Source organism: Balaenoptera ricei, chromosome 18 (assembly GCF_028023285.1).
Source record: "Balaenoptera ricei isolate mBalRic1 chromosome 18, mBalRic1.hap2, whole genome shotgun sequence".
In the NCBI taxonomy this organism is placed as follows: domain Eukaryota; kingdom Metazoa; phylum Chordata; class Mammalia; order Artiodactyla; family Balaenopteridae; genus Balaenoptera; species Balaenoptera ricei.
In genome coordinates this window covers 73,204,890-73,223,273 of record NC_082656.1, presented here as the reverse complement: position 1 = coordinate 73,223,273, position 18,384 = coordinate 73,204,890, and the positions used below count along the sequence as shown (strand labels likewise).

The 18,384-nt window shown below is 46.0% G+C and overlaps 1 protein-coding gene and 1 long non-coding RNA gene across 2 annotated transcripts in view; both read right to left on the bottom strand.

The window, feature by feature from the left end:
* Positions 1–634: 634 nt before the first annotated feature.
* LOC132352757 (uncharacterized) lies at positions 635–3,564 on the bottom strand. The gene is made up of 3 exons (XR_009498854.1): positions 3,477–3,564; positions 2,050–2,177; positions 635–1,271 (listed from the first exon to the last, which is right to left on the bottom strand). It is a non-coding gene; the product is annotated as an uncharacterized LOC132352757 (long non-coding RNA).
* Positions 3,565–7,978: 4,414 nt separating this feature from the next.
* Positions 7,979–18,384, bottom strand: part of CLYBL (citramalyl-CoA lyase) — a 260,211-nt gene continuing 249,805 nt past the window's right edge. The window contains exons 10-11 of the transcript XR_009498853.1: positions 11,066–11,151; positions 7,979–8,186 (exon numbers count right to left, since the gene is read on the bottom strand). The gene's annotated coding sequence lies outside the window, so the exon portion shown is untranslated. The remainder of the gene's footprint in view (positions 8,187–11,065; positions 11,152–18,384) is intronic.

Here is an 18,384-nt window from a genome sequence, read left to right as displayed (position 1 = left end):
TACCTTTCCGTCCCTCTCTCCTCCCCTAAGTCTTTTCACTGACTCCTGGTGATATTTTTGGTTGTCACAGCGGGGGGTGGAGGTGCTACTGGTATCGCGTGTGTAGAGGCCAGGGATGCTGCTAGACGTCCTACCAGGCATGGAACAGCCTCACGACAAAGAATTATCTGGCTCAAAATGGCAACAGTACCAAGGCTGAGAAATCCTATTACAGAAGCTGAGCAAGAATCTCTTTAATCCATGACTACGTGGGGTACGTAGTAGATACTCAGTAAATACTAAATAAATAAAGGACGTGTTTGAACAACCCAGAGAGAGCTACTCCTGAGTATACATAACATCCAGAAGAACAAAGGGAAACATCACCTGTTAAATTCAGGTCCTGTGGTTGTTCAGTTTGATGCAGTGGGCTGGCAAGGAGAGGGCATTTTGACAAGAAGAACATGCCGTTTTCTTTCAGGGCCACACCTGGAGATACCATGTGCTGTGTGTGATAGAGTTTGTGCAAATATGCTTGGTAGTCCGTCGGCATTAGGTATGAGTCCTATGACTATTGGGGAACAGCTGGGTCTGTACTGTTTTCTCTGTAAGACAGAGGAATCCTGTGTACGTATTTAGCACAGAAGCAGCACTTTTCTCCTTTGTTTTATGAAGCATCCAAGAGATTCAGAAATGAAGAAAGGCAAGGGGTGGCAAGTTTCTAAACACCACTTGAAAGTGCATTTTTTTTTGTCTCCGGAGAGTTTTTAATACAATATATTGAACTGTCAGAGAGATAACAGAAGCGAGAGACTTTTGATATTTAGTTTGAAACAAAGCATAGAGACATGAGATTCAAATCTAACCAAGGGAGGGATTTCAAAAGAGAAACTGGGCCGCATTTCCTGGTTTTCACTCTCATATATCAAATGAAGCCCATTCTAAGTAACTGCTGCCAGCCTGGCACCTCTGCTGTACCAGGGGACCGGGTACTTTAATGCCACAAGTCCTTCCTTCGGAGGCCCCGTTACCTTTGTTGCGTTTAGTGCCATCCTCAGGGGAAATGAGCCTCACTCGGACATGGTCGAGGGTGTTTTCTGTATTCCGAAGTTGGTCTGCGTGCTGCGTCCCACACTTGCCTTGATAATACGGAGTCCCTTCTCAGCCTCGTCTTCTGCACGTGTGATGTAGATGTGGCTGCAGGACAGGAGCAGGGCGGGTTGCTCAAGTCCATGCCAAGAAGAGGAAGATTCCACCTGAGCACCGGGAGCTCACAGCTCAGCAAGGGAGACCTGTATGCGGATGAACTGTGTGAACCACGTGAAAACATGCTGATTTTTCTACTGGAGTATTTTCAAAGTGCTCTGGGAACACTGACGGTGGGGCAACCCTGCCTGGGCATCAGAGTATGCTTCAGAGAGGAGGGGACTTTTAGTCTGGGTCTTAAAGGTTGACTAAGAATGGAAACAGGGGAGAGCAGGGGAACATTCCAGGAAGAAGGAGCACAGATGAAAATCCAAGGGGTTGTAAATGGGACCATTGTGTTTGAGGGTAAGATGGTCCATGGGATGGGGGTTGGGGACCTAGTGGCAGATAATGAAGCAGAGGAGTAAGTTGGAGCTTGACTGTGGGAGACGGTCATTAAAATGCAAAGCTAACGGTCAGGGATGCACAGTTGCACAACTCCAGGGGGCACTATTCACACTACAGCCTGAGTGAATGGTGCCCTGGAGTTGGGGCACACAGAGCCCGTGTGGCTGTACCCATCGGCTCAGCGAATTGTTGCTGAGTGATTACTTCTAGACGGTACACTGACAGCTCTGTATATTTTATCTTATTTGATTCTCACTACACCATGAGGAAAGTGCTATTTCCATTCCCAGTTTACAGATGCGAACCTGAGGCACACACAGGTAAGCTTGTGCGGCTATGAAGCGGTGGAATTGGGATTTTAATCCAGGCAGTTTGCTTCTAAATCCAAGGCAGAATGCTTCCCAAGTTTTGTCACTTACGGCACTCACAGGAAGTGATGTTCTATGACACAAGAGGGTAAATGACAAAGCTGCTCACCATCTGAAGTGCACTCCTGTGTCCCAGGCTGCATCCTGACTGACCTGACGGCTGAGGACATGCCCAGGGTCATGGCACACCAGTGACCCATTTCCGCAGTACCCCTGGGCAGCAGGTGGATCTCAGACCTAGGGAGTACACCTGAGGTCACTTTTCCAGCCCAATTCTAGTTATAATTAAGCTCTCAAATGGGGCATAGGGAAAAAAAAAAAAAACACTTTGCTTCAGGGTTCTAGATGGTTGGCTCTCGGTTTTGTAGTTGTAGAGATCAAGGGCAAAATGGTTGTGGAAAAAGCCTGGGCTCTGGAGACAGACAAATCAGGTCTTTATTACATGACCCTGGACAAGGTATTTGCTCTCTCTGAGCCTCAGTTTCTCTTGATGAAAAGGCTAGAGTAAATAGGCACTTCACTGACCTGTATTAAGTGCAGTAGCTTCTGTAAAGCAGCTGGCACCAGCCCTCTGTAAAGGCCAGCCTCCTTCTCTCCTTCCTCTCCTCCCTCCAACCCCGATATTTCTGACTGGGAACTACAGTGAAGCCATGCTGCAGGGCAGTGGTTTGCGGAGAGCCAGGCAGTAGCCATCTATCAGCAAAACCACTTGTCATGATTGATGGGGACTTTGCTGGTGACATCACCCTTCAGAACTCCTTTCTTGTGAAAGTACTCCTGAGTTTTGTTGGTAGAAGTTTATAGCTGTCAAAACTGTCCATGAAAACAAATGAGAAAACTGTCCCACTCTTGTTTCCACTTTTTCCACACTTGCTGTGGTCATCTTGATAATTGTTTAAATATCTGCATTTATTTTACTGTGATTAAAAAACATATAACAGGAAATCTACCATCTTGATCACTTTTAATTGTACATTTCACTAGTATATTCACATTGCTGTAAAACAGATCTTCAGAACTTTTTATCTTGCCGATCTGAAAATCTGTACCCATGGAACAGCAACTCTCCCCTCCTAGTCCCTACCACCTTCATCATTTTATTTTTCAAAAGACAATTCAGTTTCCTGATAAGATGAACATTCTGCACTGCCAGTCTAGCAAGTTGCTTTTGAAATTATGACTAGATTAAATACTCCTGTGTATTTATTTACTGATCATAATTACTGGGTCTTTTTTTAAAATTAGTATTCAGAGGAGACTGACGATCAGTGATACTACTTGAAGACACATATATCTCACATAACAACCAAATCTTTTTTATTCCCTAATAGTTGATTTATCCCACATTCATCCAGTTGTCTGAAAGTATCCTAGGTTTTACAAGTTCCCTAAAAGGCCTGTTTACTGAGTTTGAGTTACAGATCAGGCAAAGTGCGAGTAAAGGTTGAGTTAGTAGAAAACCACAAGCACGTGGACTGTTTTCTGCCTTTGAGAAAAACAATCCCCCCTCACCCCCCAGCACAGTGTGGAACTTACCTGTGAAATCCTTGGGGAATGAAAACAACATGGTACCTCTTGTTGGATTTAGTCCCTTGCCCTAAGAAGGGGCTCATGCGATGCCTGTGCTAATCAATAAAAGACAGAAGGACTCTGGGTGAGCAGAAAGGAAGTACTGAGGACCGACAGTCAAGGGGTGTTTTTCAGATTCTGCAAAATCGGGTTTGTAAAGTTCATTATTGTCTATCTGGTTCTGGCCAGTTCACAGAATATCAACGATGAAAGGCCCCTTTTCCCAAGTAAATTGCACCAGGAAGTAGAAATCAGCCCACAACAAATGAGTTCTCTGGAAGAGGCCTGGTACATCTGGTTGGGGCACGTCTGCCTTATTTGGGTGCGATCAGGCAGCAGGCTAACACTTCTATTTTCTTGTGTGTGCGTTTGTGCGCACGTGCACGCGCGCACCTATTTCTCATCCCACGTCTTGTTTCCTCCACGGATGGGTTCGGAGATGCTCAGCTGGCAGTAACGACGCTCCCTTCCTTTGGGACACGTTTCTGAGCTGGTGTGTCGCTGGGCCCTTGCCCGAAGATAAGAATCTACTTTCCTTGGCCATTCAGGCCTCTGTTTCTTGGACCAGAAGCAGTGTTTGTCTTTCTGCCAGTGGGCATTTATTCATGTTAACCGGTGGGATTTTTCTGGATCCCACACCCTGACAGTAGACTTTGGCTTCACTCCCAAGCAAGCCTCCACCTCCCTCCTCTGCCAGCTGCCTCAGTTGCCTGGTCTCTGCTCCCACTACTCAGCAAGCTGCACCCCACACCTCCTTCCTACACCCCCTTCCTCTTCACCTGGAGTCTAATCTCTATAACTTGTGTTTCCTCACTTTGGTTCCCCTGTTCATGGCAGAAATTCAGGATCTGGGCAGACACTTGAAAGTGTTTCAGTGACCACAAGTCATGCAGCCTTCCTCTGCTTGGTACTTTCTGTGCTTACCCAAGGGACAATTAATAATAAATCAATGAAATGTGTTTCAATAATTCTCTTGCCTTATATCCTCAAAGACGGCTCTCAGGGAGGTATAAGGAAGCGGCAGCCTTCAGAATTTCTTCTGTCCTGCATCTTCAAACAGTTGGCGTTGATTAGTGGCTGTAAAGAGTCAAGGGGGTTAGAACTATGGAAGGGGGAAGGCTGAAAGGAAACCTGGAGCTGCTAGGTTCAGTTCAGTATATTCTGTGCTGGTTCGGCGCAAGACTCGAATGTTCCCCAGGTATACAGCTGCCAGAGCAAATAAGGAGTGTCAGCGGTGGAGAAGGAGAAGGAGGAGACAAGGAGGCCCATAAAGGGAGCAAGCACTGGGTGTCTGCTGGGTCACGATGGGAGAGAGAGGGCCATTGAACCACAGCAGTTTTCATACTTCTGTCATTAAGAAAATATATGAGCTTCAACTAAAACATGGCAGGGGAAGCAAGATGCCTCTTTAGTGATGAACTCTGAAGGAAGAACCAAAGCAACCGTGAGGCCCCGACCACAGGCCCGAGGCAGGACCAGGAAAGGATGAGCAGACTCAGCTAGAGCTGGCGGTTGGGGAGCTGGGGGAAGCTGTGGACACAGCCCGCCCTGGCGTGGCCACAGGAGGAGGTCACGGGAGAAGGCCATCCTGGAAGCAAGTGGAATTCTTCCAAAGCTTTCCACTTTCATCCTTTTGCATAATCAGATTTATGTTTCTCTTCTTGTCATATTCTCTCCAGCCTATTTCTAGATGTTAATCATGGGTAATTCCCGTTTTCATTGCATCAGAGTTGGTTATAAAGTGCCCCGTCCGTGACCTCCCTGGCCGGCTTCCTGGGGTAGACAGCTGGGGTGAACAAGACATACTCCCCTGTTCTGCTGGCTCGAGATGGGGACCCTGGTGGGTTCTGACTGGTGGACTTACGATGTCCAAAAGGAACATCATCAGTAGGCGCGCTCCACAAGTGGAGATTATGGTGATTGCTGTTGCAGGGGAATAAAATTCTGTGCACTTGATGTAGCATTGAGGGAACCTGGAGTACTCTATTTGTATGGTACTTGTTAATAACATCCAGTCCAGTAGGTTCTGTGGGCTGAAACATCCCTAAAGCCATGGGTGAAGACCCATGCATATTGCTGCCCTATAGTTTATGGCAGTGACGTGGGGACATGTTCTTAACAATGATCCACATTAGGCAGGAGAGCGTTTCCTGAGTTCTGATTCAGAACACCAAGTCTGGTGGGGCCCTGACATCTTCAAGCCCTAGATGGTTCTCCAACTCACCTCATGATCCAGGTTCTGAAGAAGGTGGCGGTGGTGGGGTCCTGATGAGGAAGTGTGTTTTGAAGCAGTAAGGGTCGAGCTTCCTTTTGATTCCACGCTGCTTCAGGAGCTACATCAGTTAGCGCAAGGTGAATTCTGTTACCTGTCTGCATATGTGGACAAACACAAAGTTCATTGTCCTCTCATTAAAACGTACTATTATGATTACTACCTACGGTTAATTAAGTGCTTATTGTTTATCAGGCTTTATACACACACGTACCGTACTGAGTGCTTTATCTGATGGTCTCACTCATTCCTGAAAGAGCTCCATTAGCTAGGAATGCGATTACCATATCCCCATTTTACAAGCGAGGAAACAGAGGCTTAGCGGTTTCACGGCTCATCATGGGATAAGTGGCAGAACGAGCATTTGAACCCCAGTTCTGTCTGATTCCAAAGCCCACATTCCGCACTACAAAGTGACACTGCCTCTCACTTTAAGTCTTTGGGTTTGAGTGATTTATCTTCTTCACGTCCAGCGTGGTCTCCAATAACCATCTCTCTAGACCTCTCATTCCTGTTGCCGAAACACTGGCCAGGCTCCTCTTCTGCTCAGAATTAATGATGGTAGGTGGCTGGGGTGACATCCGGGTGGCCTCCCATGGTGAGTTCCCCATCCAAACCAAATGGCGAGATCAAGCCCTTTGGGGGTGTCATTTCCTCACCCCTCTAAAAGTAATTCAGTTGTTTCTGCTTGTCAAATGCTTCTGTTTCCTCACTAAGCCCGTGTTAGTAATTGGGATATGTCAGTATGAATGGATTTACTGTGTTCCAACAGCTGCCGAGGCCCAGGCACATGCCCCACACATGGCAGCCACAGGAGCGGGCGGGGGGCCAGCCGACAACCGGGATCCCCGAAATTGCACGCAGGCCCTGAGGCTGGAGACAGGATGCTGAGGAGAAACCGTCCTTCTGATGTTCGGATGTCTGCCCCGACCCCGGCAAAATGATGAGGATACTTTGTGTGCGGTGAGGAGACAGCCCTATAAAACATGTCGTCTCCGAGGTGTGGCTCTTCCCCGCTCGGAACGGAGCCCATCTGTCCAACAGTGTCTGAAATAACACCGCCGGCCAGCAAAGGAGTGTCCATTGTCACATGCGCATTTGGACGGCAGGTAGTCCACATGGGCCCCTGTAATTCAAGTCACAACAGCCTCTTCCGTGACAGGGAGGCGGGGACTGAAAGTGGTAGTTGTGATTCCGACAACCAGGAGGATTGTTTTTCTAAGATTTTCTGCCAGTGGCCGTTGAGGATTCTTTGTGTGCGGCACCTACGGGATACCTCAAAATTTAGGCAGCTATCAGATTCCAAATTAAACACCTAGTGCCCCTGGCGTGCTGGAGAGGCAGGCTGGTCCTGCGGATCTGTGTGTGGGAAAGGCCAGAAGTTGATTGTGCTGGGTGCTTTTATATGGAAATCCTCCTAACAGGCTTTCGCAGGATCGCAAATTAGATGCTAGGGTCTGAAGCTAGCAGGCCAGTGGAGCTGTTGTTTAAAAACGCAGAAATAGTCGGCTTTGAACCTCGGGTCTCAGAATTTTCTAGAATGGGCTATTGTGATCCAGTCACGTGGGGATTTTCTTACCGCTTTAACACACATTGGGGCCTGGAGCTGACATCTGGCCTTTTGTCACTTCTTTTTCAGAGGTGAGCAGCGGTCAGATTGTAGCAAACATTTTCTCCTTTCCCCTAAATATTAACATCAGTGAGGGAGAGAATCGAGATGGTGTCATCCATGATTGAGGTTTAGGAAAGAATTCTCATGAACATGGGCTGTGAATCAGTACAGTTTCATATCCTGAACCTGCATCTCTCCTGCTTTGGGACCTTGGGCAAATTACTTAGCAACCTCAAGCCTCAGCTTTTTCTTCTATAAAATGGGGATAAGCGTTAACAAGAAGAACTAACTTGTTAGATTGTTGTGTGAATTAAAATGACATGATTGGGCTTCCCTGGTGGCACAGTGGTTAAGAATCCAGCTGCCGATGCAGGGGACACGGGTTTGAGCCCTGGTCCGGGAAGATCCCACACGCCACGGAGCAACTAAGCCCGTGTACCACAACTACTGAGCCTGCGCCCTAGAGCCCACGAGCCACAACTACTGAGCCCATGTGCCACAACTACTGAAGCCCACGTGCCTAGAGCCCGTGCTCCGCAACAAGAGAAGCCACCGCAATAAGAAGCCCATGCACTGCAATGAAGAGTAGCCCTGGCTTGCTGCAACTAGAGAAAGCCCGCGCGCAGCAACGAAGACCCAAAAAATAAATAAGTAGATAAATAAATAAATAAATAAATAAATAAATAAAATGACATGATTGGGAATTCCCTGGTGGTCCAGTGGATAGGACTCGGCGCTTTCACTGCCTTGGGCCTGGGTTCGATCCCTGGTGGGGGAACGAAGATCCTGCAAGCTGCATGTCAAAGAAAAAAAAAAAAAAAAGGACATGATTAACAAAACGTTTAGCATAGTACCTGGCACGTTATCAGCACTTACTATATTACTAGGGTGTTGTCTAAAGATGAAGATGGAAATTGAGTTTTGATGTTTCTTTTTGTTCCCTTATCCCTCTTGGGGGAGTGTAAGGTTTACTCTTGGGTTTTGGTAGGGGCCAGGATTTGAGCACCACAGAAAGGCAGAAGGCCAAGCCACTCGAGGTCAGTTCGTAGAAGCACAGGCACAGACACTGGGGGCATGAGGCAGCAGCCCCAGCCTTGGAATCTCCCGTTCACCTTCTTTCTGTCCTCTCCTGAATGCACCCCTCGTACATGTCTCTACTTCCCAGCTTCCCTTCACTTTGAGTCTTAGTACCTGCGTTTCTCACCACCTGAAGCTTTACTAGAAAATCTAAAAGGCTTGATTCATCCTTGTTCTAGATGGCAAGTAGCTTCAGTCTAAATGTGCCAAGTGGGATTTAGAAAATAAAACGAGGATTTTGGAGAATGTAAGTATTTGTCCTTTCCACATTTATGAGCATATTCTATGTCATGTGGCTGTGGCAGTTGATGGGGACACAGGTGATGGAGGCACTCACTCCCCCCACTCTCTAGGAGTCTGTTGTGTGGCGTAGAAGCCAATGGATGTGGACAGTTTAAATGTGCCAGGTGCTATAATGCAGATCGTCCACCGTCGGGGCAGGGGCAGGCAGGGGCAGTTGGGGGGTGGCTCAGGGAAGGCTTCAAAGCGGAGGTGACACCCAGCTCACTCAACTTGGCTACAGCACGAAATAACTGGGGTTTGAAAGGCGTCAAAGTCCAGAACCCACCATGCTATTCTATATATGGAATTGTTTCTCTACTTAATTTTCCTATTGTGTGTTTATATTTTAAGAGAGAAATATATCAGAAAATGAAAGGCCACTAGCCGGGGTTCCAGGTGTCCCTTCGTTATGCTGGATCTCAGGCGAGAGCTGTTGGGTTACGTGTTTCCCTATAGCTTCTCCCTCCCGGGACTGTTGGGGGATTTGCAAATTGATGCTCTTGAAGCTTTAAAAGGCTTGCATCGAAAAACCATATTAAGTTAGTATCAAGTAGAAAGCATTTCTTATTTACTTAGAGGTGGTCGAACAACAGAAGTATATGTGAAAGCAGCTTTAGCTCTTAGATTGATCAAAAAGAAAATGAAAAGATGTTAAAACGTTATACTTTAAACTCATGAGTAAACAAAAAATACTGTGTTTTACCCCCAAGTGTATTCATCTCTCCCTTTGAAAGTTAGTGCACACTTAAGGTTAGTGAATAATAACTAGTAAATCTACTGTTATAATGGCTGCAGATGGGAGTAGAGCATTTCATTTTCTTAAACTCAGCAAATATGTTAAAAACAAGATTAAATTTTTTTGCATTTTGTATATCTACACGTTATTTTATTCTTAAAAAGAAAAAGCGATATTTTCTATGTTTTTTATTTTAGGGATCCATCACATAGTTTTTTTGTAACTCCTGATATTGTCTAAAAAAAAAATAGGTTTTAAAATGACTGCTGGTGATTTTCAGGCATTTATTCAAGTATTTCCCTCTGTTTCTAAAATACATAGAAAAGTGATACAACTGCTTTCTTAAAGGATTTACCAGGGATTATAGCCTTCAAGTAAAGGGATCCTGAATTCAGTCTGGTTGTCAGTTTGATTAAGAAGGAAGTAGCTCATCTTGGTATAAACATTCTTGAACAACGCTCTGTGACAGTCTGGCCAGGAGCACACGGTGGGAGAAGCCTTCTCACTATAGTTGGAAATATTCTAAGAATAATTAATTTATTTTAGAATTAGAGGTGGTAGGTTTTAAGAAAAGACTTCTTTGTGGGCTTGAGACTTTCCTTGGGTAGCAAAGTGAAATCTGCACACCTGGGGCTCTGCGATGGTGAGTGTGTGGACTCTTCCCATCCCTCCCGGAATCCTCCACCTCACATTCCTTACTTTATCCTACGTAACCTCCCCGTCAGTAACATTACACTTACATATTTAAGAAACATGCGCTTACAGTTCCTTATGGATTCGCAGCAATTTCTGTCCTCTCAGAAGTAAGGTATCTTTGAAATGATGTATTGACAAGAAAGTTATGGGTGAGGGATGTGTCTAGATCAGGTGGTTCAGGTAAGAAGGGAGGAAGAAAGTTTTGAAGATGTTAGAAACCGTTGTTGACGTTTTGGGCTGTCAACTTGGCTAACTGGTAAAAAGAAGGTGATAGTTTCATTCTCTAGTAGGAATGTGAGGTGGGCTGGAAGAATATTTAAGAATTAGGTGATCAAAATGTTGAAATTGTCAGGTGAGGTACAGCAGACAGTTGCAAGATTTTGTTGAAGTCATTCATATGAAAGTCAGAATCATAAATTAATTCTAAGTGAATGGCATACTTCTTAGTTTACCGAAATTATGAAATTAGTGATAGTAAAACAATGTGATCTGAGCGTTAGGTAATGAGACTGGACTGACCGTGGATGGCTCGTCCGGTCTGGGACATGAGGACTTTTGTGTGTTTTCGACTAGGCAGGGGAAGGCTTGGACAGTCACGCTAGTTTGGGATGCTTTGTGTCAGCCAGCAGTCATGGGAATTTGCCTGCCCTGTTTGTTATGTTTGAGTTTGAATTTGGCTATATATGGGTTCTGTGTAAGATTTTAATGTCTTACTTGGTTGGAAAGAATCTTTGCATGAGAGCGCTTTTGAGGAATATTGGTAACGAAGCTGGGAGCCATTTAGGGAACTGGCATACGAGCTACTACAGGAAAGGGTCAGATGCGTGGGATTAGCAAAAGGAGTAGCCCAGGAAATGGGGAAACGAGCTGGTCTCACTTACCACCATGTGGCCGGCAAAGCAAATTCCAAGCTGTGTGTGCCAGGGAGAATTCTCAGGAAGAGGAGACGACCACACCACTTTCTTTCCTGGCAAAGGATATGAAGTGCAGATTATACCACAGGTGGCCAAATCAATGCCAAGCTTCCCTCTGGATAATTAAGGCCATGGAGATGAAGGAAGAGATGCACAGTACAAAGATGGTGGATGGGATAAAAGTGAAAATTTACTGTAGTGCTTCCAACATTTTATCCACTGTGGCACACAGAGAAAATAATATTTTTATAGTGACTGGGCAGCTCTTGGCAGGAGATGACCAGCTTGGAAGCTCCAGCCATGCTTGGCCCTGTCCAGTCACCCAAGGGCTGAGGCGATCAGAGGCTCAAGCACACACCTGAAACCAATTCTTGCACATTGACTGGGGAAATTCTGGTCTAGTGAACATTGTGATTGCATCGTTACAAGATGGAGGTCATGGAGCCCTTTGAGAATCTGATGAAATTTATGGGCCCTCACCCCTCACCCGAAGGACCATTATGTACATACACATAGAATTTTACTCACAATTTCAAGGGATTCATGGAAGTGCTCAAGTCTACTTCTGGACCTCAGGATAAGAACCCTTGCTTTAGGTAATTAATCAAAGAAAGGATGTTGATGAAGAAATGGAGGCGAAGTCATATGGATAAATTCAGCAACTCGGATAAAAAAATCCATCTAAAGAAGGATAGAATCACAGACTCTATCTAAAGGGGTTCTCAAAGACCCTTTCTATAAAGCTCTGGCTTTGGAAATGGTTAAAAGGCTGGGGACACCAAGCAGAAAATATACAGGTCAGGTAATTAGATCCAAACAATTGAGCAAATTGCAATGGTTGAGCAGATTGCTTAGCTCCATGTTGTCTACTTTTTAAAGGTATTAGTGCTAACTTGGTCAGGGTAATTATTTGATAAATGGTCAGCTCAGTGGCACAAGTTTAACTTCTGAATCCTTCCCTTCTAAACCATTTTCAAAAGGAACCTGCTCTAATTCCCTCAGTATGCATGGTGGAATGGGCAGGCCCTGGTGAAGCAGGCTCTTGCAAGTTTAGCAGGGGCTACTTGGGCACTTATTGCCCCAAGGGCTCTGCTGCTTGGTTTGTAATCAATTGTTCTGATTGACTCAGCTTCACTTGCCCAACTAAGCCCCATGCACCCTCAAAGCGCCTAGAGTCCTATGATGACAGGTACTCAAAACAAGCCATTCAGGGCTAAATGCCTTACCAATTATTTCAGAAACAAAATAAAAATCAGATCTCAAAAGACTAAGTGGTGAGGAAGGGATGGAGTGTCAGCTTTACCTTGAATAATGTAGGACTTCTGTTAGTTTAATCTCAGGTCTCACATCACGTGAAAAGTTGTCTCTTTGCAAAATATAGGCTGGAGGGAAATTTTGCCAGTGTCATGCTCTGGTGAGTTAATATGCATTGCAACCGTTTTATAACAGATTATTTACCAACGGGAACAGAATGCCTTGGCATGAGATGCCTTTAAGAGAGCAGTTCTATTGCACTAGCTAATTCCATATTTCAAAATCATTTCCACACACCTCCTAGTTCTTGTAGGTTCTCTCAAACTCTTCCCTCTACTGGTGAAATGAAAGAACTGACTACTAGGTGAGATTATGTTGCCCTCTGGTGTCTGCCAACCCAAAAGAAAGAGCTAGAACTCAAGAAGGGGATAAGAAGTAGAAGTAAGATAGAAACAAGACACTCCATACCATGAGGAAGATGGAGGGATGGGGAGGGAAGGGAAGGGAGAGAGAAGAAGGGAGATGTGCCTGACATGGATCTTCTTGCTGGTGAATGACAGGTTTTCAACTCACCATTCTGGCTGAGGAAGAGAGTGATTGCCAGGGCTCTCGGCCTGATCAACCTGGAGCCTTTCTGATCTGTGATGGAAGAGCAGGTTCATGGAGGGAGGGGGCTTGGCTTTTCTCTTTGGAGAACCAATGGGGAAGAAAACTGGGTGATGGCTATCCATCAGAATTGCAGATTGCCTATCTGAGGACCCATCTCTTGTTGAGATGGAGACTGAGATTTCCATCCCTTTTAGGAATCTCCACCAATACCCCTAAAGGGGGGCAGGGCCTCACTGTCTAGCCCTTCAGTATATGCCTGGGCATGAGGGCCTTGGCTTTGGTGGTGGGATGGTGGCAGTACCACTGGTCCTTGGGGTTCCTCCTTACCCCTGCTATTCCCTCTGGCCCCATTGTCAGGGTTTGCCCACTCGATGGTTGTGCTTGCCAGGGCACATGAGCAGGGTCTGGTTCGCTCTGCCTATTAAATCTTGAATCATTTTTGGATGCATCTGTCTTGTTCTTGACTTTTGATGCTCTATACAGGGACAGGTATTATGTCTTCTTGCTGCAAACTGGAAAGTCAGTGGAATACTGTTGATGACTTTTGCTTATAGAAACAATTGATGACTATTCAAAGAAATCAATGGAAGCCTGGAGCAAAAATGTGGGCAAAGTTTGGGCAGAGGTATGGGGAGGTCAAGCATTCCATCTTTGCTCAAGACTAGAGGAGATAATGGAGCCATGGAAAGGGATCCTTTGGGCAGCAGAGCCCTATAGGGAACAAGGAAAGGACTAGGGATGCTTGGTTACTTGCAAAGAGGCAGGAAGTGAGGCAAAGGAGGGAAGTGAAGTTGGGAGAAGGGGGCACCATCACATGTAAGTTCTTTTTGTATATTGACTTCCTTCCTTCCTTCCTTCCTCCCTCCCTCTCTCCCTCCTTCCTTCCTTCATTTTTTAGAATTTCTTGGCTGCACCGCACGGCATGCAGGATCTTAGTTCCCCGACCAGGGATCAAATCCAAGCCCCCTGCAGTGGAAGCGCAAGTCTTAACCACTGGACCACCAGGGAAGTCTCTCTCCTGGGATCTTTAAATCCTGGTTTAAAAGACAGTAAAGCTAGGACTTCTGATGTATTCCTCAGGCTGACAGAACTCTTGAGTGAGAGAGGGATAATAGTCTGGCTCTTAGCACCCAGTTAATTCAAGACATTATTGAGTGAGTGGATGAAATATTATAACTCACTTTATTATTGGTTTTCAAATAGAGGGCATATATGGATGGTTAGTTAAGAAGAGAAGAAGGGAAACAGATTATAATTTTTTCCCACTCTATGACCATGTAAGAAATTCAGGTTGGTGCTAATTAGAGTCACGGAAACTATGAAAGACTAGAAAATACAAGGGAGGTTTAGAGGAAAAAAAGAAAGCCAATGGAATAATTTTCAAAAATAGCTAATTCATAGATTTGCAAATTATTTTAATTTATTAAATCATTATGCAACTGAAACAGAAGTAGGCATAATAATAGTAGTTTCCCCAAGCTCTTATCTATAGAAAGGTAATATGTGGTGGCAGGGGATTGGGTCAGGAACCCTACTGGGCACTTCCTGCTTCTACCCCCAGCTATTTTCCCCACAGGTGGGACAGCTTAGATGAATGCATATGAATACCTAGGGTTGGCTTTTAGGGCAAAGAAGCTGCAAAAGGACACTCTGAGCCCTACGTGGCGTGTGTGTGAGATCCCACCCATTTTACCTCACTGCCTTCCAGGTGGCTGTGCCTTTGAACTTGGGCTCCTTGAGTTCCCATTCACCTCAACCCACTTCCCTTGCATTTGCTCCCTCAGAGAAGGTGGCTTAGTTTATTCTACTCTAGCACTGGTTGTACCAGTAACCTGCATGCTCTTTTCTAGAAAAAGATTTGGTGAGACTCATCGTATTCAGACTAGGTTGTTCCTTAAGAAATCAGTTCGTTTTGGCTTTGTTTTGTCAAAATACGAGCTACAGCGAACTGGATCAATCGTTTTGCTAAATCCTCCCGCACCCCACCCTTTCTTCCTTTTTAAGTCAAAGCTGTTTTGGATTACCCAAGCAACAGAATGATTTACAAAATGAAAGAGAGGGACAATCTATTCTAACGGATGGAAGGCAGTAAAAAATATTTATGTGTGCCTGGCCGATGCGGACTTCTGGAAAGCGTTCGCTTATGAACTGAAAGCTAGGGAAACGAAAGACGAAAATCAGCCCTCGGGGTTCTAATTTCGAGCGCACACCTTCTTAGGAAAAAACAACCTTCATTTCTTGGTTCCAGATTCTGCATTTGTCAAACAAAATTATTAGCCTGGACGCCTCTGTTGGTGGTGCTGTGCAGAGTTGTAGTTGATTTCTATGAGGCTGATTCTCAGAACTGGGGCTTGGAGGTGGCAGTGGAGAGAGGGGGGCTGGGGGCTGGGGGCTGGGGGCTGGGGGATGGGATGGGTAAATCCTTAAAAGGCAATAATCCTGTCAGTTTCCTGGGCCAGGGGTTGGGGGAGGGTGGTCTCTTAAATTTGAACTCTTCCTAGGCCCCATCTTTTCCTCTATATTCTTTCCTCACTCAAATAATAATGAGCTTGTGAAGAAAAATATTTTTTAAATTAAAAAACAGCAGACAGTTATATATGCCCGTCTCATCCTCCTGCTGGCACCTTCCACCTCCCAGGGCTGGGCTGGGCGTGCAGGAGATTTAGGGCTGTCAGGGTCGGAAAACCCGCTTGCACCCTGGCTGATGAATCAGTAGTAAAGCTTGGCTCTGTAACATTTGTATGGAAAATGCAATGTTTGCACAATAAAGCTCTCCAGATTTTTAAGCTGTAAGAGTGAAGCCAGTTTACAACCAACAGGTTTCCCTCGTTGCCATTACCGCAAATAGCATCTTACTTCGGCAAAATGGTGGCAGCCAGCAGGAGGTCCAACAATGCAGATTTTAATCAGAAAATTTAATTTTATATACAATTCAGTTTGTGCACGGTGAGAAATGTTTCTCACGGCATGAACTTTCAGGACTCGGCTCTGAGCAAAAGGAGTTTCAATTTATGTAACGCCTTTCTCAGCACACAATACCCCGAAGCACTTCCTGGTAATATAAGGCTCGCGCTGCTGCTGCAGACGTCTCTCTTAAAATTACCCGGGATATTTATTTGGAGCAATTAAAAGAAGCGGCTGCATTCCCCCCAAATCCATGTTTACTGTAGATATTAAATTAGCCAAGATTTCAGTGCCCAGTGGCTGCATTGGGCTCTCTGCCTTGATGAGCTCCCTCGTAAGGCACCTGTCCACCTGCGCTCACTCTGTTTGCCAGTTGACTTGTAAACTCTCGAAAGAGAAGCCTGAATTGAAAATCTTGACAGAGCCTTTAAGAGAAGGGCCCTGGAGGAGTTGCCTCTCAGGCTGGGCCCAGGAAGAGTGGTGGGTACAGGGAGGAGAGGAGGGTCACAGGCTGTCCCGTGAATGACCAAGAGACGCCGGCCCTTGACTCACTTGCTGGACTTGAACATGGGTTGGGTCCAAAAGGTGCAAGGCCGCTTTTTCGGGGTCGGGGGTGGGATGGGAGCAGGACCTGTTCCTCTGGGTGACGGCGAGGGATGTCACACACATACTCGGTAAGACAAGGCAGAGGGAGACAGCCAAGGCTTCTCAGGGAACAACCCTCTCACTTGAAGAGGAGACAGGAACTCATAACTGAGTCGTCCATACCGAGGTCCAGCTGGGAGGAGGTAATGAGAGCGGCTCCAGAAATAGGGGGTCTTAGCCCTGAGTGAGGAGGTGGAGAAGGCAGACAGGAGGGACTGTCCCTGTGGTCTCATCCTGGGCCGTGTGCAAGGCCCCCTCTCTGCTTATGGGAGTAATGTAAACCCCCCAGTGCCCCCTCCCATCGTTTCCTAAGAGGGTCTGAGACGGAGTCCCTGTGCACACCTCAGGCGTCCCTCACTCCCCATTCCTCACCACTCCTACCCCGCTGGCCTTCACCTATTCCCGGCTGTCGGAGCCCATATGACCTTGAGTTCATTGACAGTTGAGTGGGGGCCCTGGTGCCTTAGACAGGAGCACCCCAGCCCTGTTCTATGTTATGCAGGACCCTGGGGGTGAAGTCACGAAGGTGCTGTGCCTGGCTGGCGGGAAGACGGCACCTACCTTTCACCGAGAGCCCACTCCAGCTGGGGCCACTCACATGCATGATCACATTCAATCCTCACGAGAATCTTGAGGGAGGTTCTATTTACCAAGAAGGAATCGGTGGCTCAGAGAGGGGTTAAGTTACTTGCTTAGCTGAGGTCACAGAGTTAGCCAGTGGCCGTGGACCCACAAGGGAGGGCAGAGTAGAACCGGCTCAACTGGTGATCTCTCAGGAGTGAGGGCTGGCAGGCCACTGTGGGAGCTGGACTTCAGTCCTGGGAGAAGGGCTGTCACACTGTGCCTCTGGCAGCAGGGCGACAGGAAGGCCGCCCAGTGTGTCCAGTGAGAAAAATGACCCTGAGGCTGACCCAAAGGTAAGGTTTAGGCCAGAGACACGGAGACACAGAGACTGGCACTGGTTTACAGTCACTGCCTGGGGCCCTGTTTGGAAATAATTCTGAGCCTGATTCTAGACTCAGTTGGAAAGGATTCTGAGGTTGATTAGCCATGTCTGCCCTGGACCAAGGATAAGGGAGTAGTGGTTATTTAGAATGAATTTGCAATCCTCATCTAGGTGTCTCTTGGCTTTGAGAATTTTTTTCTTTTGGCTAAATGCTCATTATTTTCCACAAACAGACAGGAATCTTACCTTTCCTTCCCTGATTAACCCGAGTCCACAGTTTTGGAGTTATGTTTGGTCACAAGTCCTATCTGGGGAGAATCATCAGGCATGCACAAAGAGAAAGCCAAACAGAGTTCTTAATGAGAGTTTAAAATTCAGAGAACACAGGAAAGATTTATTTGTATTTGATATTTAGTACAAGCTTGGCACTATCCTGAGTTTTACAGATATTAACTCATTTACTCCTCATAACATCCCTATACGATAGGTCCCAGTATTAACCTCATTTTACAAATGGGACAGTTAAAGGCCAGAGAGGCTAAGCAACTTGTCCAAAGTCACACAGCTTTGTGAACTCAAGCAGTCTGATGCCAGAGTCTACATGATTAAATTATACCGTGCTGCCTCTCTATCAAGTCCATATTTCTGGTTTGCTTTCCTGGTGGTATTGTGCCTTGTGCTTCGTGTTTGTTTTCCAGATTAGACTGTGAACTTTGAAGGAAGGGATTACATTTTACTGTGTATAAGTACCTGACACATAGGAGGAGCTGAAACATGACTACATGAAACATTAGTGGTATGATTTTAGGAATCAATCACATTGTATTTGAGTCGTTTTCTATTTGTGTGTCTAGCTCCACTACGAGAGTGAGCTTCTAGGAGTGGGACTCTGAGGTATTTGTTTCTATATCCCCACTATCTAACACAA